This window comes from Hylobates moloch, unplaced genomic scaffold (assembly GCF_009828535.3).
Source record: "Hylobates moloch isolate HMO894 unplaced genomic scaffold, HMol_V3 SCAFFOLD_8, whole genome shotgun sequence".
Classification (NCBI taxonomy): Eukaryota; Metazoa; Chordata; class Mammalia; order Primates; family Hylobatidae; genus Hylobates; species Hylobates moloch.
Window position 1 is genome coordinate 10,129,522 of NW_026652283.1, and position 23,867 is coordinate 10,153,388.

The window sequence follows — 23,867 nt, forward strand, 5'->3', positions numbered from 1 at the left end:
TAAGGAGTCACATAAACTTAAGGTAAAGAGGTGGAAGAAGACATTCCATGCAAATGGATGCCAAAAGCAAGCAGGAGTAGCTATTCTTTTATCAGACAAAACAAACTTTAAAGCAACAGCAGTTTAAAAAGACAAAGAGGGACATTATATATGATAAAAGGCCTTGCCCAACAGGAAAATATGACAATCCTAAATATGTATGCACCTAACTCTGAAGCTCCCAAATTTATAAAACAAGTACTAGTAGACCTAAGAAATGGGATAGACAGCAACACAATAATAGTGGGGGACTTCAATACTGCCCTGAGGGCACTAGACAAGTCATCAAAACAGAAAGTCTCAATGGATTTAAAAGAAAGTCACAAAAAGAAACAATGGATTTAAACTATACCCTGGAACAAATAGACTTAACAGATATTTACAGAACATTCTACCCAACAACCTCAGAGTATACGTTCTATTCAACAGTGCATGGAACTTTCTCCAAGATAGACCATATGATAGGCCACAAAACAAGTCTCAATAAATTTAAGAAAATTGAAATTATATCAAATACTCTGTCAGACCAGAGTGGAATAAAACTGGAAATCAACTCCAAAGGGAACCTTCAAAACCATGCAATTATGTGGAAATTAAGTAACCTGCTCCAGAATGATCACTGGGTCAACAATGAAATCAAGATGTAAATTAAAAATTCTTCAAAATGAATGACAATAATGACACAACCTATCAAAACCTCTGGGATACAGCAAAGGTAGTGCTAAGAGGAAAGTTCATAGCCCTGAATGCCTACATCAAAAAGTCTGGAAAACTTTCTAAGTCTTTCTAAACAATCTAAGGTCACACCACAAGGAACTAGAGAAACAAGAACAAACCAAATCCAAACCCAGCAGAAGAAAGGAAATAACCAAGATCAGAGCAGAACTAAATCAAATTGACACCAAAAAAAAAAAAAAAAGATAAAAGAAACAAAAGGCTGGTTCTTTGAAAAGATAAATAAAATTGATGGACCATTCACAAGATTAACCAAGACAAACAAAGAGAAAATCCAAATAACCTCACTAAGAAACAAAACAAGAGATATTACAACTGACACTGCAGAAATACAAAAGATCATTTAGGGCTACTATAACACCTTTATGCACATAAACTAGGAAACTTAGAGGAGATGAATAAATTCCTGGAAACATACAACCCTTCTAGCCTAAATCAGGAAGAATTAGATACCCTGAACAGACCAATAACAAGAAGCAAGATTGAAATGGTAATTTCAAAATTACCAACGAAAAGAAGTCCAGGACCAGACAGATTCACAGCAGAATTCTACCAGACATTCAAAGAAGAATTGGTACCAATTCTATTGATATTATTCTGCAACATAGAGAAAGAGGTAATTCTCCCTAAATTAGTCTCTGAAGCCAGTATCATCCTAATACCAGGAAAGGACATAACCAAAAATGAAAACATAGATGCTAAAATCCTTAACAAAATACTAGCTAACTAAATCTAACAACATACCAAAAAGATAACCCACCATGATCAAGTGGTTTCATACAAGGTATGCAGGGATGGTTTAACTTACACAAGTCAATATGTAATACACCACACAAACAGAATTAAAAACAAAATCGAAAGATCATCTTGATAGATACAGAAAAGGCATTTGACAAAATTATTTTATGAGTAAAACTCAGAAAAATCAGCATACAAGGATCATACCTCAATGTAATAAAAGCCATCTATGACAAACCCACAACCAAGTTAATACTGAATGGGGAAAATTTAAAAGCATTTTCTCTGAGAACTGGAACAAGACAAGGATACCCACTTTCACCACTTCTATTCCATATAGTACTGGAAGTTTTAGCCAGAGCAATTAGACAAGAGAAAGAAATAAAGAGCATCCAGATTGGTAAAGAACAACACAAACTGACACTATTTGCTGATGATATGATTGTATACCTAGAAAACCCTAAAGACTCCTCCAAAAAGCTCCCAGATCACATAAATGAATTCAGCAAAGTTCCAGGATACAAAATTAATGTTTGCAAACCAGCAGCCTTCCTATACCCCAACAGCGACCAAGCTGAGAATCAAATCAAGAACTCAACTCCTTTTACAATAGCTGCAGATGTATATAGGAATATACCTAATCAAGGAGATAAAAGACCTCTACAAGGAAAACTACAAAACACTGCTGAAAGAAATCATAGATGACACAAACAAACTGAAACATATCCCATGCTCATGGATGGGTAGAATCAATATTGTGAAAATGATCATACTACCAAAAGCAATGTACAAATTCAATGCAATTCCCATCATAATACCACCATCATTCTTCACAGTACTAGAAAAAACAATCCTAAAATTTGTATGGAACCAAAAAAGAGCCTGCATAGCCAAAACAAGACTAAACAAAAAGAACAAATCTGGAGGCATCACATTATCTGATTTCAAATTATACTATAAGGCCATAGTCACCAAAACAGCATAGTACTGGTATAAAAATAGACACATAGACCAATGGAACAGAATGGAGAACTCAGAAATAAACCAAAATACTTGCAGCCAAATGATCTTCAACAAAGCAAGCAAAAACATAAAGTGGGGAAAGGATATCGTATTCGACAAATTGTGCTGGGATAATTGGCAAGCCACATGTGGAATAATGAAACTGGATCCTCATCTCTCACCTTATACAAAAATCAACACAAAATGGATAAGGACTTAAATCTAAGAACTGAAATTGTAAAAATTCTAGAAGATAACCTTGGAAAACCCCTTCTAGACATTGGCTTAGGCAAGAATTTCATGGCCAAGAACCTAAAAGAAAATGCAATAAAAACAAAGATAAATAGCTGGGACTTAATTAAACTAAAGAGTTTTGCATGAAAAAGGAACAGTCAACAGAATAAACAGACAACCCATGGAGCATTAGAAAATCTTCACAATCTATACATCTGACAAAGGACTAATATCCAGAATCTAAAATGAACTCAAACAAACTAGCAAGAAAAAAATAAACAATCCCATAAAAAGTGGGCTAAGGACATGAATAGACAATTCCCAATAGAAGATATACAAATGGCCAACAAACACATGAAAAAATGCTCAGTATCACTAATGATCAGGGAAATGCAAATCAAAACCAGAATGCAATACCATCTTGCTCCCGCAGGAATGACCATAATCGAAAAATCAAAAACAATAGATGTTTGTGTGGATGCAGTGAAAACGGAACACTTCTATACTGCTGGTGGGAATGGAAACTAGTACAACCACTATGGAAAACAATGTGGAGATTCCGTAAAGAACTAAAAGTAAACTACCATTTGATCCAGCAATCCGACTATTGTCTATCTACCCAGAGGAAAAGAAATCATTATACAAAAAAATACTTGCACACATATGTTTATAACACCACAGTTTGCAATTACAAAAATGTGGAACCAACACAAATGCCCATAAATCAACAAGTGGATAAAGAAACTGTGATATATATATATGTGTGCGTATATATATATATATATCTCACATATATGTATATATATACGTGTGTGTATATATATATCACACATATATATACGTGTGTGTATATATATCACATATATATGTTTATATATACGTGTGTGTGTGTGTATATGATGGAATACTACTCAGCCATAAAAAGGAATGAGTTAATGACATCCACAGTAACCTGAGTAGGATTGGAAACTATTATTCCAAGTGAAGTAACTCAGGAATGGAAAACCAAACACTGGATGTTCTCACTCATAATTGGGACCTAAGCTATGAGGATGCAAAGGCATAAAAATGACACAATGGACTTTAGGGACTCAGGAGGAAAGGGTGGGAAGGGGGTGAGGGATAAAAGACTACAAATTGGGTTCACTGTATACTGCTCGGGTGATGGATGTATCCAAAATCTCACAAATCAGCACTAAAGAACTTACTCATGTAACCAAACACCACCTGTCCCCCCAAAACATATAGAAATAAAAAATATAAAATATAAATAAAATAAAGTACATGGTCTAAATGGCAGAATGAACTAGAAAAAATTGAATTAGAGGTATAGATAATGTTAAAATATTTTCTCAGAATACAACACAAAAGAACAAAGAGAAAATAAGTGTAAAAGAAAATTTTAGAGACAGATAATAAATTCAAAAGTTTTGATAAGTATCTAATGTGTTAGATACTTATCTAACACATGGGATACAAAATAAGAAATTTATGGGACCTAATATGGGATACAAAAGAAGATATATGACTTAATATGGGATACAAAATAAGAAAATATAAAGATTGTAAGCAATAAATCATCAATAAAATAATAGAAGAAAAATTTTCAAATGTGAAATTGACCAAGAGAGAAAATAATGTTAAAAACACTTCTAAAAGATTGTGGAGAGATTTCTGAATAGAAATATAAAGAGAAAATTTTAAAAGTCTTTAAAATGTAAAATAGGAAGAAAAAAATAAAAATTGCCAACGAAAACATGAACATCATACTGACCTTGACTTTTTTTTCAAATTCCTAAGGGATAACTTCTTAAAATAAGATTTCTACCATTTAATTGTGAAGTCAAATAAAGACACTTTACACTGGCAATGATTCTTGAAAGAATTTCTCCACTACAGCAAACACAAAAGGACCAAGAAAATAGTAGTAAGGAAGGAAGGCAATATAGATAATAATTGTCAATAATTACTAATAAAATAGCTCTAAAACTTAAAGAAATCAGAAATAATTCCTAATGCTGTGAAAATAATTTTTTAACCTAGAAATAAACTTCTAGCTTAATCAAACATGAGTGGGAAGTGACAGGGTGGAGAAAAAGAGAAGAGACAGCAGGACAAGAGGATTTGTAGTATATCTAGATGGAAACTTGATAGATATTGACTAGTTATCAATATTAATAGAAAAATATAAAATCCTAGACAAGTGGTTCATAAAAATTAACGTTGTTTCTATCTCTTGCCATAAGAAAATAAATTCAGTAGTTAAACATAAATGAATTAAATATTCATTTCAACCAAAATTGAATAATAACAACAGAAGAAACCTAAGGGAAATGAAACAGGAAATCTATTACCCAGGAATAGAAAAGTTTATTCAGTTATATAATTAATAAGTATCTAAAATACATTTGGTTAAATAGTGTGCAAAGACATAATAATATAGTTACGTATGCTCAGATATATATCATGCGTTGTGTTAGGAAAAACAAAATGTCTTCAACAAGACTGCCCCCTGCTGAAGTTCTTTTTTTATTTTATTTTATTTTATTTTATTTTATTATTATTATACTTTAAGTTTTAGGGTACATGTGCACAATGTACTGTACATTGCCTCTCGGTAGGCACAAAAAAAGGTGTTAGTTCAAAATTCTGCACCTATTCTTGATATAAACCCCTAAAAAATCAATTAATTAAGGGTAATTCTTTAACATGACAAAGGAGATAAGTCAACAAATTTCTAGTGTTTCAAATAAAAAATCTAAAAGCCTGGATTGTCACAAATGAGTAAAGGTTTAAAGCTAGATTCCTTGGGAGTCTTAACAAGCTAATATTGTGCCCCACTACAAATTGTTCTCTACTTTCCCTTGACCTTCAGCCTTGGCAGGAAGCTCATGTAATTCCTTTTCTAGTGCTCTTTATAGTTCCTGTAGTGATAGAGTTTCTGATACTTATTCTGTTATGGTACATTGACAACTTCTATTCCTTCCCATTATTCTAACATGTTGGGAAAAGTGCCTGAGTTAAATGATACTTTTACAATGGCCGTAAAAAACATCAGTATTAAAAAAGAAACCTGCACATTGAGGTTGCTGACTTCAGGTAGAAAAATAAAATTTGGATTTCATCTAGCTCTTTGTCTAACTTGAAATGTTATAAAATGATGAGAATCTACCTAGGCGAATCTCTACAATGGCACAGAGCCTGTTCATGAACATCTCTGGAAAAGATTGACAACCCTCATGTTCCTCAAGGGACTGAGGAACATTTCTTCAGAGTCTGCTTATGTTCAGTTCCAATGGTCTAGTCACTGTACTTTGGTTAATTAATGCTAAGGTTGATTTTATTTTCAACATTAATCAATAATGTTGATTTTATTTTCTAACTTACTGGCTCACACTTTTACTGTAACTCATATTGAACTAGAAATGAACTGAAACAGATTTTGCTTAAACTACTACTAGTGTAATTTTTAAATCTAGTACAAAATTTCAAACATGGTTGATTATAGTTTTGAACTGAGAGCTTTCAAATCCTGATTTTGATATCTACCAAATTTAATAGAACTTTCAGCTTTATGTCCTCAAATTGGTAAATTCATTCTCTATTTTCAAAATCAGTTATGTGTCTAATTTAATTTTGGCAATTAATGAAATTATCATAAACCTTAGTGATTATATATTTTTTGCTAAGGTACCAAATCATTTATTTAATAAATAACTCTAAAATATTATATGAATCACAGTGACTTATTTATTTAAACATTTATGCTTTATGCTTTCACTTATCACCTAGTATATATCAAGAATTGTACATGCTGCTAACAGATAAAATTGATGTGTCTTCTGTGTTCAATGACTCAGTCTATTGGTGGAAAAAATGACCCACATTCACAGTGTGATGTATTCTATAGTAGATACTTGTATCTAATGTCATTAAATAGTCATCAGAAATTTATCTATGTTAATTTTATGCTTTTTAGAAATCTGAAGTGTCAACTGTGTGTATTTCTTCCTCTTACAAAACATTTCATATTACAGAAAATGTAATATATTTGTATTTGATCTCCTGAATTTGATAATTGTTAGATTTATATAACAGAATATTCTTGTTCTTAGGAAGTACTGAGATGTTAAAAGCTAAAGACATGATATATGCAGCTCACACTCAAATTGATTAGAAAGATAGATAGTGTATGTATGAAAGAGATAGGAAAAGAGAGAAAGAGATATTTAAAAAGCAAATGTGCCAAATTATTTAAAATTTGAGTGAAGTATAAAAATTGAGAGTTCTTTTGACTATTATTGCAACTTTTCTGCAAGTTTAAAATTATTTCAAGATTTAAGATTTAAAATTCCTAATGCCTGAGCAACACCCCATTCCAATTATATCAGAACCTCTGGGGATAAATCCAGGCAAAAGAATTTTTTTATACTTCCAAGGTAATTCTAATGTGAGGTTCAGTTTAAAAAGCACAATACTAAAAATACCCAGAAGCATCAAGAATAGTTAACTCTCCCCTGTGATATCACAGCTCTACGTTACTATTCTACCTCCAAATACTATTGTCCTGTGACAGAAAAAGGGGCTACCAAACAGGCAGAATATCCATTTTATTGCAACCAATCCTCCAGATTTAGAAAGTTCAAATTTACGGAATTTGACAAAATAGCCCCTACTTGTTTCATAAAATGTGTGCTGCTCTCTTATTAAGAGAAGTTCAACACTGTTTCTTGCAGAAGAAATATGTCAAAATTTGTGTTTTGCAGTAAGCACTTTTTCCCACCAGGATCATTCTGGTTCCAAATCAAAGAAGTCCAACTAAAATTAGTTTAAGTGAAAAGGAAAAATTGATAATGCAAATAACTTGGACTTCAAACATGACAAGATCCAATGGCTCCAACATGTTATCAAAAAGCTTTGATCAGTCTCTCAACTCTCTCCATCCAGCTGCCACGTGACTGCCAGCAACCCCATATTTCATTGCCTCATCTTAGCAATATATTCATACAGCAAACACCTGATGACACTGACTAGACCTGCTTTAATCACATGGCATTCCTCAACCATCGCTATGGTAAAGAGCTGGCTGCTGTGATGGGCACACATTGAATCACATGCCAACCCCATGGCCTGAGGTTTGGGCAACTATGATCAGAAGTTCTAATGAGACCACAAGGACTGAAGTAATTTCCCCAAGAAAGGGAGGCTGGGCAGGCTGGCCAATAAACCAACACCTCTCCTATGGCTTCAGCACTGATCATCATCCCCTACACTCTTTTCTTTTCCTCTTTTTATGTTACTTTGTTCAATTATGGTTAGGGCAGGGGTTCTAAAAGCTTGTCCTTATTCTCTCATCTCTCCTGGAACTTCCTTGCCTCAAATATTTCTGACTGTCTGATCACATCTACAAGTTCCCCATAACGCAAGATGCGACTGATCTAAGAACATGAATGAATTTGAAGTTTTATGGGTTTTCCTACTTCTTTATTATACACCTTGGATTTTAAGGTTGTTTTTCTCTACACACCACAAATGATCTCCTCTTGATGGAGAATATTAGTAGTGGAATGAACTGGGAAGATCCATATCCCTTCATTTATTTTAAAAAAATTTAAAATTTCTTTCTGGGTTATCAGAGATAACAACCCCCAACAACAAATTACCTCCTGCATATCAGATACAATAATATCTGTCAGGCTGAGGAAATAGGTATGTTTTTCTTACCACAAGAGTTGTTTCTTTGAGTTTCTTGCAAGAATTGTTGTTTTGGAAGGGGCAAGGTATTAACAGGAGGTGATCTGGTTATTTGTTGTTGTGCAACAAACTACCCCAAATTTAGCAACTTAAAATAATAAACATCTGTTACTTCACCATTTGTGTGGGTTAAGCATTCAGAAGCAGCTCAGCTGGGAGGCCCTGACTTATGGTCTCTCATGAAGTTGCAGTGGAGCTGTCAGCTAATGCTGCAGTGACCTCAAGGCTCAGCAGGGGGAGATATATTTCCATGCTCATTTCGTAGTTGCTGGCACCAGGCCTCAGTTCCTCACCATATAGACATCTTCATAGGCTGTGTCCTCACACCATGGTAACTGGGTTCACTCTCCCCAAGCTTCCCTATGACATGGCAACTGGGTCCCCCACAGCAAGCTGTGATTCAAGAGAGGGCAAAAGAGTGCACCCACAATGGAAATCACAGTCTTTTTGTGATCTAATATCAGAGATGACATCTCATCACTTTGGCCATATTCTATGCAGTTGAAGCAAGTCCAGCCCATCATTCAAGGCCCCAGTAATGAAGCTCCTCTGCTTGAGGGGAGGAATACCAAATAATTTGTAGTCGTATCTTTAAAATCATTACAGGAGCACTGGCTCTCCTCATCAGAAATTATGCTATGTGTCTGATAAAAATTAATACTTGCCTTGGTAGCATTATTTGCATTCTATATATTTTTAAGTGAGGACTCAGCTACAGTGAACCTTGAAAGGGATACTGAATGTCATGTGGTACTCACATCCATGGGACTGGGCCTTATATCTCCACCTTTGGATTGGCAGCTGCTACCTGGAAGATCTTCCGGTGCTAGCAGCTTAAGCTAGAGGAGCTCCAGTGCACCAATCATAACAAGAGCCTGAGTGTAGAACTAATATCTAAGAGGAGAGATGGGTCTCCCCAAGGGGAAAGAGTGAAGAACACATGATGAAGGGAAATGTGGGTAAAGTCCATGACATTGAGGAGAAAAAATGCAAAGTGTTCTTTTAGGACACCTCCTTTCAAAGACCTAAGACTTCCCACTACATTAAAGTTATCATCTTTATACTTCCCATGTATATCACTGTCCTTTAGAAAGACTTTCTGATTTAAATAACTACATGTTCCCTCCCAATAATCTATTTATGTGATCTTTAACATAATGGGGATGCAGTAGATATTCAGGGAAGAAGCAGTAAATATACCACATTATCCTGGAAGGACTCTGGTGTGAACAGAGCCCAACATGGAAATATGATAGATTGTTGAAAGTGGAGAAAAGACATTAAAATGAGTGGAGAAGAAACCTGAAAGCACCACAGAGAATAAGACTGAAATTTCCAAATGCCTCTCAGGGAACAGCAGATGACATCTATCAAGAAAGAAAAAAGAAAAAGAAGGCTTATGACAACCAGGTTACAAATATTTGATTGATAGACAAGGTGTGGGGGTCACCAATTCTACCTCCTACAATCAAAGATTGACTTCATCAAAAGAACCAAAAGAGTGTGATCAGAGTCAGCCTATTTTTCAACGAAGTCACAACAGAAATCTAGCATGGCTCTGTTCAGATGTTCTCAGCCCTCAGGAAGAGCAAGAAATAACCCAGCAAGAGCAAGAAAGAACCCAGCAGTTCAAATATCCTCTCACCATTTGAGCACCTTAAGTCTTAATTCTTAGCACTATTGAAAAGAACCATGTTTCCAAATAACAGGGCCACACACCTGTTTATAGGAGAAAGCCTCCAATTTTAACACAGTTGTCTCTAAGAAAAGGTAATAAGAGATGTAATTATCATCTCTGTACAATATCAGTTAGGAATCTTGTCACTGAATTTGGGAGAAAATCCTATTCCAAATGGCCTCAGGAGAGCTTAAGAAACACTGCAGGTTTATATGAGGCTATACACTGGGATCTGGCTCAAATTCTCTGTATCTGATTGGAGACACAGCAAGACAGATTAGCATGGTAAGGGAACATTCTCCCCTGAGAAAAACTCTTCTGCCTCAATGTTATTGCCTGGCTGTCTTTGTGCTGGGCTTTTCCTGAGAACTCCAATAACAATTTTGCTTCTCAGTCTTTTCCTCCTACAATCCCTAAAACTGTGAATCTTCCTCAGATTAGCTCTCTCCTCATGAAGCAGCACAGGTATTCCAAGCTTCAGATATCCTTTCACCATTTGATTACATTGTCTTAATTTTCTTATGTATTATTGCTAACTGTAGTCATCCCACAATACATAGAACACTAAGACTTAATCCTACAATACATAGAACACTAAGACTTAATCCTACAATACATAGAACACTAAGACTTAATCCTCCTATCTGGCTAGTACCCTTTAACAAATCTCTCGCTATTCCTCCCTTCCCCCTTCCCTTCCCAGCCTCTAGGATTCTTGGTTCTACTTTTTACTTCTATGAGATCAACTTTTTTTAGCTTCCACATGTGAGTGAGAACATGCAGCGTTTAATTTTTATGTTCCTGGCTTATTTCACTTAACATAATGTCCTCCAGTTCCATCTATGTTGCCACAAATGATAAGATTTCATTAAACAAGTTAAACAAAACTGTGGAATTGGAATGACTCAATGAATATATAGTGTGTAATCTGCATAAAAATTTGGTCATTTTTCTTCAACTAAAACCTGTGCATTTCTTATTATATGATCCTAGAAATTTTAAAATTGTTCTAAAGAAGGTTGTTTTCTCATTCTCTTTCCATTGTACTTCCTACCTATGCTGATACTTAGAAAGTGTTTAAGTGTATGGCTTTGTGAAAGTCACTCAATTATATTAAGCTTTTGTTCCTTTATCTGAAAAGTGAACATGATACAAGAAATCATCAAAAGGCTAAATTAGGGATTAAAAGAGCTAATGAACATAAAGCATATATCACCATACTAGGCACACTGTAATGGTCAATAAATCTTGAGCTATAGAGCCATACATGTGTGAAAATTTAATATATAATTAAGATAGCATTAATCACTGAAGAAAACTTGGTTATTCAATATTTGGGGACTATTACCTACCTAGTTATTTTTAAAAACTAATTTCAGAGCTCTGCCACATAGTAATCATAATAATTAATTTCAACTAGATGAAAGAGGAGAATGTGTTTTGTTTTGTTTTGTTTTGTTGAGACAAGAGTCTCATTCTGTCACCCAGGTTGGAGTGCAGTGGCATGATCTCCCGAGTAGCTGGGATTACAGGCATGCACCACCACACCCAACTCATTTTTGTATTTTTAGTAGAGACAGGGTTTCCCCATGTTGGCCAGGCTGGTCTTGAACTCCTGTCCTCAAGTTGATTCACCTGCCTCAGTCTCCCAAAGTGCTGGGGTTACAGGCATGAGCCACCACACCTGGTGAATGTAATTTTTTTAATGCCTGTATGCTTATAATGTTGAGGTGGAGATATAAACTAGTGAAGCTTATGATAGAGAGGTGAGAAGGCAAGGTAGAAGGGTTTAGGGTAGGAAGATAGAAAAAGCATCCTGAAACAAGATACAAAACACATAGATATGAAAGAAGAGATTAAGATATTTAATTACATCAAAACTTCAAAGTTCTTATATTAGAATACACCATTAACAAAGTTAAAAGACATACAGGGGACTAGGAGAAAATATTTACAAAATATCATATGCAGGATCAAATTCCACAACCAGATTTATTGTTTGGTTTAATTTATTTAAAATAAAAACAGCTACAAAATAACTTATATAAAGGCAAACAAATTTTATTGCAGAAGTGGCATTTAGGCTGATAAAAGAGACTGTTGGCAATATCCCCAAAGATATCTAGATTCTTCATCTTTGCTCAGCTATATGTTTGGGAATGAGCAAGGACAGGCCATCCTAGGCTGAAGAGCTCATGATGATAACTGTGCTCATGCCTGGATGTGTGGCACTTTACTCCTTGGTCACATTGAAACTTATATACATCTGAGATAGATGATGTTCCTGGTCATATGGGTTGTATGTGCATTAATCCACATCAGCCTACACACGTACACAGCCATCTCACCTGACTTAAGAACTGCTGAACCTGGAGGGGCAACTCAGCTTCCAGAAAGCCTGACCCTGCCTGACTTAGACTCATTGTCCACAAGTATGGACACTGGGCATTCACCTCCACTGTCCTGGCAATGTTGCTGACCCCTCCATGAGGTGTTCTGATTGGCCCCCTCTCTGTCTTTTGAACAAGTCAATCTTATTTGATTTACCCAAACAATGTCTGTGAACAGTCTTTCTACCAGACAGAGACAGATTTGAACAGTCAGTTCACACTCGGAAAAGGACACGTATAGGGCCAATAACCATACAAAGGGAATTTTACTCTCACCAATAATTGGGAAAGTATATAGTAAGATTGAATGCCTTTTTCATACATCATGTGTCAAAACTATAAAAGTAACAGCTATCAAGGAATGGAAAGGGTATAAGCAAACCAGTATCCACATATACTGCTCTTATCACTGTAAGTTAATACAGCTACTTTTAGGGAAGTATATTTTAATATTTTATGACTGCAGACAATTTGGCCTAAAATTCCACTTCTTGGCATATACTTGTTATTTACGGACTTCTCTGTAAAATACATCAAAGTGGTACTGGTATCCTTAGATATTGTTGGCAGCACAGTATAAAGACTTTTTATCCTCTGTATTTTCACCGAATTCCAGATGCTATGGATTGTGAAATATATGGCCATTTTATGTGCCACTAACAAAGAAAAGCACAGCCAATTAAGCTACCACATATTATCCATTGTAAGAGTCATCCTGCTTCAGTTACTATTGCTTGGAACAAACCACCCAAAAACTTAGTGACATAAAAGAACCATTTCATCATCCTCAACCAAGATTCTCAACAAAGGCACTGAAGATTTGGCTTTTCTCTGTTCTACATTGTTGGGGTCTCTGTTAGAAGGACTGGAATGCTGATGACAATGCAACAACCAGAGGCTAGAATCACCACAAGGCATCTTTACTCACATATCCAGTGAAACCGATGCTGGCAATCAACTAGAACCTCTCCTGAGCTTTCAGCTAGAGCAGGTACGCAGGGCCTCTCTATGGGGCCTGCGTGCAAAAGCTAGTTTGGGCTTCCTCATGGCATAGAGCAGGTTCCTAAGACAGCAAGTTGGAATTGCATAGCATGCTTATCATCTAGACTCAAAAGTCAGAAAGCAGCACTCTGATATAATCCATTGGTCAAGGTAGTCACAAATTCCAGTGAGGTTCAAGGAGGAGGAAATAGACCTCACCCCTTCAAGAGAGAATTTCAATTGTAAGAACAAAACGTTAGATGAGGGATACTCCTGTATCTTTGGAATGTACAATCTGCTAACACCTCAATTTCCAAGATGCAAAATATACACAAATGTGCATTCTGAAGTTAACAAAATACAGTAGTAGTGGATGTTACTACCAATGTTCCTAAGCTAGGGGACCAAGTCTATTTTGAAAGAAAAGCTACAAGTTCACCTTTAAAAAATGTGAGTCACTCATTTATCACATGAACAAAATTCCTCTTTTAAAGATATCTTCTTGCTTCCTTTTTATAAACTTCCATAAAAGTATGAAGTAGGTATGTGTCACTATCTCATACCAGAAAGGGTGTGATTGTATTTCTCTATGTGCTCAGAGAAAGAGTAATTGAAAGTTCCAGAACACCCTCTGACATTGCTACAACAATGGTGAGCTGAGGCTACAGACACTTGGCTGTAGGGCTGATGAGCACTGCCTCCTTCTACAACCCCAACTACTGAGGAAGTTAACGCCAGCTCTAAGGCCAGGACACAGGAGACACTCGGAAGACGGAAAGCCGTGCAAGCTGTGCAAGCGGAATTCAAATTTCTTTTTTTTTTTTTTTGATATGGAGTCTTGCTCTGTCACCCAGGCTGGAGTGCAGTGGCGTGATCTCAGCAAGATCCACCTCCCAGGTTCACGCCATTCTCCTGCCTCAGCCTCCCAAGTAGCTGGGACTACAGGCGCCCTCCACCACGCCCGGCTAATTTTTTGTATTTTTAGTAGAGACGGGGTTTCACTGTGTTGGCCAGGATGGTCTTGATCTCCTGACCTTGTGATCCACCCGCCTCAGCCTCCCAAAGTGCTGGGATTACAGGCGTGAGCCACTGCACCCGGCCAAATTTATCCTTTCATAGACAACTCTCTGACCAGTCTCCCACTTGGATTTCTAAAATTTTAGATTCATTGTTATTAGAATAATCCAAGTTTCGGCCATTTAAAAGGGCATCCAGAAATCTTGCCAAAGATAATACATCTCCCTAGAAAAATGCATGTAAGCACACATTAAGGAAGCACATACATGATCTACACTGAGAATTTGTAATTGCAACAACAAAAAATTAATCTATGTGAGATATCTTTATATGAAAAGGCTATTTCTTTTTCTTTTTAAAATTTTCTTGAAGAGATGGAGCCTCACTTTGTTGCTCAGACTGGTCTTGAACTTCTGGCCTCAAGGGATCCTCACACCTCACTCTTCTAAGCCCTGCAATTATAGGCATCAGTTGCCACATTCAGTCTTTCTTCTAGGAAAAATTTTTAATCACTCCCAATTAAAATGCGTGGCCACAATTATATGTTTAAATAAGATGGTCTGGTACCCACATAAAAGCCTCAAGCGTATTGTATTGATCTATTTCTTAGTCCCTGTGATATCTGTCTCCCAGATTGTTCTTTCACACAGAAAATTTTTTCATTTATGCGGTATTCTGAAACTAATTTCTTCCCACTCTCTTTCTAAAATGTATTTGTTGAAATTTTGTGTTCTAAATCAATCTTGCCTGTGTTTACTTTTCATCTTATATTCTGACTTCCTTTTAAATAAAATTTGGGAAAATTTTTAAATCTAATCTTCTAAGTAACCATCTATATTTCTTCTTATTCCTTTATTTTTCTTTTTGTTTTTAAAATTTGTTTGAATATACTGTGTTTCCAAGGTCTTTTTACTGAGTTTCTGTTGGTAGCTCTCTTTTCATCTGCTGACTTTTCTGTTATATCAAGTAGTTCCTGCCCATCCTTTCATCCTTTTCGTGGAAAGTGTAGGTGAGTCAGTATCAACAGCTGACTGGAGATATAGGAGATATACCTAATGTAAATGATGAGTTAATGGGTGCAGCACACCAACATGGCACATGTATACATATGTAACAAACTTGCATGTTGTGTACATGTACCCTAGAACTTAAAGTGTAATAATAATAAAAAAAATTAACTCAAGATGGATTAAGGACTTAAACATAAGACCAAAACCATAAAAACCTTGGAAGAATACCTAGACAGTACCATTCAGGACATGGGCATGGGCAAAACTTTATGACTAAAACACCAAAAGCAATTGCAAGAAAAGCCAAAATTGACAAATGAGATCTAATTAAACTAAAGAGCTTCTGCATGGTAAAAGACACTATCATTAGAGTGAACAGGCAACCAACAGAATGGAAGAAAATTTTTGCAATCTATCCACCTGATGAAATCTAATATCCAGAATCTACAAGTGACTTAAACAAATTTACAAGAAAATAACAAACAACAATATCAAAAAGTGGGCGAAGGATATGAACAGACATATCTCAAAAAAAGACATTTACGTGGCCAACAAACATGAGATAAAGCTCATCATCACTGATCATTAGAGAAATGCAGATCAAAACCACAATGAGATACCATCTCACATCAGTTAGAATGGTGATTATTAAAAAGTCAGGAAACAGACTAGGCGCAGTGGTTCACGCCTGTAATCCCAGCATTTTGGGAGGCCGACGTGAGCAGATCACTTGAAGTCAGGAGTTTGAGACCAGCCTGACCCACATGGTGAAACCCTGTCTCTATTAAAAATACAAAATTAGAAATTAGCCGGGCACGTTGGTGTATGCCTGTAATCCCAGCTACTCAGGAGGCTGAGTATCGCTGGAACCCGGGAGGCAGAGGTTGCAGTGAGCCGACATCATGCAATTATACTCCAGCCTGGGCAACAACCAGCGAAACTGTCTAAAAATATATATATATAGATATACATATATATATAATATATATAAACAAAAATTAGCCGGGTACTGTAGCACGCACCTGTAATCCCAGCTACTCATGAGGCTGAGGCAGGAGAATCACTTGAACCCAGGAGGCGGAGGTTGCAGTGAGCTGAGATCGGGCACTGCACTCCAGTCTGGGTGACAGAGCCAGATTCTGTCTCCAAAAAAAAAAAAAAAAAAAAAAAAGTCAGAAAATAACAGGTGCTGGAGAGGATGTGGAGAAATAGGAATGCTTTTACACTGTTGGTGGGAGTATAAATTAGTTCAACCATTGTGGAAGACAGTGTGGCAATTCCTCAAGGATCTAGAATCAGATATACCATTTGACCCAGCAATCCCATTACCGGATATATACCCAAATGATTATAAATCTTTCTACTATAAAGACACATGCACACATATATTTATTGCAGCACTATTTACAAGACCAAAGACTTAGAACCAACAAAATGCCCATCAATGATAGACTGGATAAAGAAAATGTGGCATGTATACACCCTGGAATACTATGCAGCTATAAAAAAGGATGAGTTCATGTTCTTTGCAGGAGCATGGATGAAGCTGGAAACCATCATTCTCAGCAAACTAACACAGGAACAGAAGACCAAAGCACATGTTCTTATTCATAAGTGGGAGTTGAACAATGAGAACACAGGGACACAGGGAGGGGAACATCACACACCGGGGGCTGTCGGGGGGCAGGAGGCAAGGGGAGGGATAGCATTAGGAGAAATACCTAATGCATGCCGGGCTGAAAACCTAGATGATGAGTTGATGGGTGCAGCAAACCACCATGGCACATGTATACCTATGTAAAAAACCTGCACCTTCTGCACATGTATCCCAGAACTTAAAGTATAATAAAAAAGAAAAGAAAAGAAAATCACAATGAGATATCATCTTACCTCAGTTAGAATGACTATGATTAAAAGGGTGAAAAATAACAGCTGTTGGCAAGGATATGGAGAAAGGAGAACTCTTATACACCCTTGGTGGGAATGTAAATTAGTACAGCTTCTATGGAAAACAGTGTGATTTCTCAAAGAACTAAAACCAGAACTACATTTCCATTGAGCAATCCTACAACTGGGTATCTCCTCAAAGGAAAGGTAGTCAATGTATCAAATACATACCTTGACCTGTATGTTTATTGTAGCAACATTCACAGGAACAAAGATATTGAATCAACCAAAATGTCCATTAATGAATGATTGGATTAAAAATGTAATTATATATACCCAATGCCATACTACTCGCTCATAAAGAGAGAATGAAATCACATATTTTGTGGCAATATGGATGGAATTGGGGGTGATTTTCTTAAGCAGAACAGGCTAGATACAGAAAATGAAATATAACATATTCTCACTGGTAAGTGGTTGCTAAAGAATGTGTTTGCACAGATGGAGAGAGTGAAATAATACACAATGAAGGGAGGCACTTGCCACACTTGAGCGGTTGAGTAGTGGGATATTAATTAATAAATACAGATTTTGTTATTGAATAATGAATACCCTAATGTTGTGACTTTAAGCACTATGTAATCTATGTAACAAAACCAAACTTGTAATACATACATTTGTGCAAATAAACATTTCTTAAAATTAACAGAAGCTCTAGGCATACTGCTCCCCATCCTCACCATTAAAAAGAAGAGGCAATGACCAGTGTGGCCACAGCAGAATGAACTAGGTATAGAGCAGCCGCCAATTCCAGAGATAGTTAGGGCTCAATACATAGGACTTTAGCGTGGTTAAAAATTAGCATCTTGCTCTTAGAGAGTAAAAGTGGTGGCCATCAACTGGAAAACATAGAAAAGTAATATAATTTTTAAACGGCCAAGGTGGATAATTGACTGTTGGGAAATAAATAGAATTATTTTGTGTAAACTGTGGATGAGGCTTGCTTAGATGGGCTGATAGAGATGAAAGTGATGAAACTGGCTGCAGTCAGAAATTATTTTGAAGCTTGAACTTCACAATGATAACATAGCTGATTTGACTGGATGTAATGTGATGTAAGAGGAAAAGAGAAGAGTCTAGAATAAATCCTAGTTTCCTTAATTAATTAGATGAATAATTTACCAAGACCAAATAGAGTTGGAAGAGGAGTAACTTTGTAGTTACAGGAGGGAAGAGGCAGAGGTAGGAGAAACCTGAAGAGAGAGCAGGAGGTTCCTGGAAAGATTGATAGAGTGTTCCCCAAAGAATTGTAGGATCAATGGTGTTAAACTGCCAAGGGGTCACAGGAGATGCAGGACTGAGAATTGATTCCTGAAATGAGTGGAATGGAGGCAGTAGATGACCTTGACAGACTTGGAGTGGAAAGAACAAAAGCATCTTTAATGTGTGTTTAAAAAAAAAAGTGGAAGAGAGGGTATGGGGAAATAATCACATACATACCTTTCAAGAACTTTTGCAATAAAAATGGAAGACAAATAATATGGTAGGAAAGAAGCACTAAGAGTCTTAGCAAAACTTCTGCAGAAATAGGTGATGTTTCAGCAGGCTTTTGCTGATTGAAGTAATCCCATAGAGCATAGATGTAAGAATCAGGAGACAAAAGGGTCACATACAGAAGCAAAATCCTTTATTGGGTAATGTGGTACAGAATCAAGAGGAAAGGTAAGAGATAGGGGTAGGGAGGCTCCAACTATGATAATAGGAGAGAAGTCAGAGAACTAGGATTGAACAGAATGTGGGTTGTTCAACTTGGTGGTGGTTACGGTGAGATCCTTCTATTCTGAAATTTCTGAACTTCTTAGTGAATTATCTGAGGCTATAGGTGTGCACAGAGGCAGTTGTCTAATATTGAACCTTCCTTGCTTGAGAAGCAGACATGCCAATCTCTGCAAGGTTTTTGGTATGTGTGTTGTCTCATTAGTCTCCATACTCTAAGGTAGTTGTTATGATTCTTCTCATTGTAGGTGAGGAAATTGAAGCTCTGAGAGACCAAGTAGATTTTTTTTTCATTTTCATTGTGTATTTTTTTTTATTATTATACTTTAGGTTTTAGGGTACATGTGCACAATGTGCAGGTTTGTTACATGTGTATCCATGTGCCATGTTGGTTTGCTGCACCCACTAACTATGCAGCCATAAAAAATGATGAGTTCATGTCCTTTGTAGGGACATGGATGAAACTGGAAAACATCATTCTCAGTAAACTATCGCAAGGACAAAAAACCAAACACCGCATGTTCTCACTCATAGGTGGGAATTGAAAAAGTAGATTTTTAAGAGTCTGGAGCTAGCAAGAAAAAGAGTTACGTCTTAACTAAAATCTGAGAGTGTCCCAATTCTTTGCTCCTTAAAGTCATGCTGCCTCCTTGATGAAATCCATTTAGGTTTCATTAAAGAAAGGTGAGGAACACAGGGAGGGAGGGAAGTGATCACTGTTAAAATAGGGTCAATGAGATAGAGAGAGTTCTGCGGATAAGAAGCACAGAACCCTGTTCATTCCCTTGAAACCAAATTCAGTTTCTTAGAAATTATAAGGATTTCTTTTAGCTTCTGTGACTTATTTTCCATTTGTTGTGTTTTTTGTCCTTAAAATTACTGGAATATCAGTAAACAATCTGAAAATAATTGTAGATTTTCAGTTTGTGCTGTAGAAGTCAGGGAAGGGCCAGGTGTGGTGGCTCATGCCTGTAATCCCAACACATTTGGAGGCCGAGGCAAGCGGATGACCTGAAGTCAGAAGTTCTAGCCTAGCCTGGCCAATAGGGCGAAACCTCATCTCAACTAAAATTACAAAAATTAGATGGTGGAAACCTCTAATCCCAGCTACTGTGAAGGGTGAGGCAAGAGAATAGCTTGAACCCAGGAGATGCAGGTTGCAGTTAGCCAAGATCACGCCACTGCACTACAACCTAGGTGACAGAGCAAGACTCCATCTCAGAAAAAGAAAAAAAAAAAAAAAAGAAGTCAGGGAAGGCGGTAAACAGTAAAACATTTTTCATGGCAGCTGGCTAAATTAGGATTAAAGAGAAGGGAAACTCCCTGGAAGCATCAGAGAGAAGGGGTCCTAGATGTTCTTATAATGTGTTCTTGGTCCTCACATTCCACATTCACAAACAATAAGAGACACCACAATCAGAAATTGCAAGCTGATTATTTTATTGGTATATTAAAGTTAGAGCTATGATGACCTTGTTCCAACGTCATGGCATTTGAAGCAATTGAATTATTTGAATTCACTTATATCTTCTTATTCACTTCCTGAAATAAACAAACAAAGAAGTTCATAGATCAGACTTGACATGGCAAGAAATGTCTAATTCCTCACTGGTGTTACTGCAGTAGGGTACATGAGAGCCCATCCTCTCTCCCCTATCCCTTCAACCTCCTGTGTTCCTTCCTGATTTTTTCTGTGTTCACTCTTTTGATGCCCTTGCACACAATGTGCTCCAAATTGTGGCTTAGAAGATGAAGAGAAAAGATCATCCTTAGGTTGCTATGACTCATTGCTGTTGAATTTGTTCAGGGATATATTTACACAGATGGTAACCGGAATATATTCCATAGTTCTGAGAAGCTAAAACCACCCTCAGTGTCCAGTGACAGGGATTGGTTAAGGAAATCATGGCACAGCCACACAGTGGAGTAGTACAAAAATGTAAAAGCAAACAGAAAACCACTGAAGAGATGTAGTTAGCTTCATAAACTGATGTGGAAATTTTCAAAAAAAAATGTATTTTTTAAATGACTAACATACATACTTGAATAAAAGTTATGGCATTAGCGGTAGGAGAAAAGAATGCTATATGTCTATGCACACATAAATATTTCAAAGAGAAAATCCCATCAAGTTAACAGTGGGAGCTTTTTGAAGGAAGGAAGGTGGGTAGGATGAGTTATGCCTTTAAAATTAGCTTCACATTTTTCCATTCCATTAGATATTTTTTGTAGCTTAATCATGTGCATATTGAAAAGTAAGTATCTAAAAAGTGAGACACCATTTAGCTGCTGAAAGATCAGGGACCATTTGGCAGGAATACTGGACTCAAGAGGCTGGTGTGAGGCACAGGACTGAGCAAACAGTGCTCAGGTGAAAAATTTAAATGGGAGGTCTCTGAATTTGTGGATAGAAAACAGAGCACCAAGAATGAACATGGTACTACTTCCTCATTGCCAACACAATTTAAGACAGATTGTATGGTATGTTGTTTCTCAACATCAGAATTCCTTAAATATTTGGTTAGAAATACAGGGTCCTCTTACCCTATTCCAGAGTATCTGGATACAAATCTTTAGAAATGGGTTCTAGGACAATACAATGTCAATGGGTTTTAGTTGATTCATTGGCACAATAAAGTTGGAGAACTGTAGCAATTGGAGTCCTGGTGAAGAATAAACTGGAATCATACCTGTCATTGAATCCTAGATTACCGGGGAGGCTGTTGTCCCTGGGCAGGTCTGGGTGGTCTGCCCCCTTGAGGAGGTGGAGGTGGTCCCTGGGGCTTTCCAGCTGGAGGTGCTGGAGGCTGTTGGGGATTGCCTCCTGCTGCGGGTGGTCCTTGTGGCTTTCCTGGAGGAGATCTTCGACTTCGGGACTGGTTGCCTCCTTGAGGGGGTCGTCCTTCTGGCTTTTCTGGTCGAGATGGGTGACCTTGGGACTGGTTGGACCTTGGGACTGGTTGCCTCCTTGTGGCGGTTCTCCTTCGGACTTTCCTGGAGGAGGTGGGTGATACACGGCATTCACTGAATAGTTGCCGCAAATTTTTACAGTAATGCAGCTAAATGGGGAAATGCACAGAAATGGGATCCAGATAGTAATTTCTTTGCATTTTCAGTGAAGCCATAGAACTCTGGAGTGGAACGCTGGGGAAGAAGGAAGCAGTTGAGGGGCTCTCAGTATAAGGAGGAGTCAGAATAAGGACACTGCCCGTTTGTCTTGTCATCTCCCAGGAGGCACTCCTGGCCAGAGGGAAGTCAACCCACTCCTGTTGTCATCTAAGCCAGACATCTCTGCCATTCAATTTGGTGGCCTGCTCATGATACCCAGAATCAAGATTGCATGAAGATTGCCTATATCATTAGGGGCAATAACATTAATCAATTCCTGAAAGAAAGTGTTGATAAGAAGACACTGGAGAACTGATCCATTTGTAAGCAGAAAAAGACAGTCAAAACAGATTGAGAATGATTTGGGATTTACCTGATATTAGGGAGGGAGATTGTTCCTGGCTGACATCTAGAAGAGAAGCACAGGATGATGGGAAAGGTTACATCTTGAATCTTTCAAGACTCACAAGTGTTCCACAGGGAAAAGGGTCTTCTCACCACACCCCATGCATCCCCTAGGTTAACTTGTCAGCCACTATCTGTAAAGCTGCTGGAAGGGGAGGAAGGTGTAAGGGGAGGCAGTGTTGTTACCACACAGAGAAACAGCCATGAATTCAACATAGAACAGCCCTTTTTTTCCTCCCTAGAATCCCTCAAGAGTTAATGCTAATTTAGTTTATGCATGCCAAGTACAACAATGTGATATTTTGGTATTCTTATGCCCTCCATCTCCTGTTAATATATTGCATATGTTCACAAGCTTTCTCAATTTGGGTAACCAGAAGTAATCATTTCAATACAGTCTAACCCATACCACTCCCAGCACACTGAATTACTGCATGTAGGGGAGAGAAAAATGACAATGATTGGCTCTGATATTTCTATACCCTTAGTTAGACAGAGACAAGTGTTTTATCCAGTTTTGTCTCTGCAGTATATCTTATGTGTGTTTATCTCTATCATAAATGCTGACTGTCTGTACAGCAAGGCCACTATCATCCCTGTGTACTTACTGAGATCAGTATAGGATCTTAACAGCTGGACTTCCATGAATCTGCCTTGCATTCTCCACTGCAGCCTTCACAGCACAGTTATATCTCTCTATAAATGCAAATCTTACCTTCTCATTCCCCTGGAACAAATTCATTATTGGATTTTCATTGTACATTAAATAAATTAGAAACTTTTAGTGTGGAATGAGGGCACAACAGGTCTCCTGATCCTAGGCATGAAAACTCTGCAGCCCCATCTGTGTTTTCATTCCCCTCTCTTCCCTATAATTACCACTATCACCTCCTAAGTCCCAAGCAGAGTCACCGCATCTTCTCCTCCTTCTGTTTTACCTTCACTTGAGCTCTGAGCTGAGCTCAGGGCCAGCAGGGCCACTGACAGCAGAATCAGCAGCATCTTGCAGGAGGCTCTGGAGTCGCTCCCAACTCTGTGCTGGGAGGAACGTGGCAACTCCCTTTATAAAGAGGAGCAGAACAATGGCACCTTTGAGCTCCACACTGGGTGGGC

General features: G+C 37.3%; 1 pseudogene; it reads right to left on the reverse strand.

Moving 5' to 3' along the window:
* Positions 1–21,843: 21,843 nt before the first annotated feature.
* On the reverse strand, positions 21,844–23,756 carry LOC116472187 (basic salivary proline-rich protein 3-like; annotated as a pseudogene).
* Between the last annotated feature and the right edge of the window lie 111 nt (positions 23,757–23,867).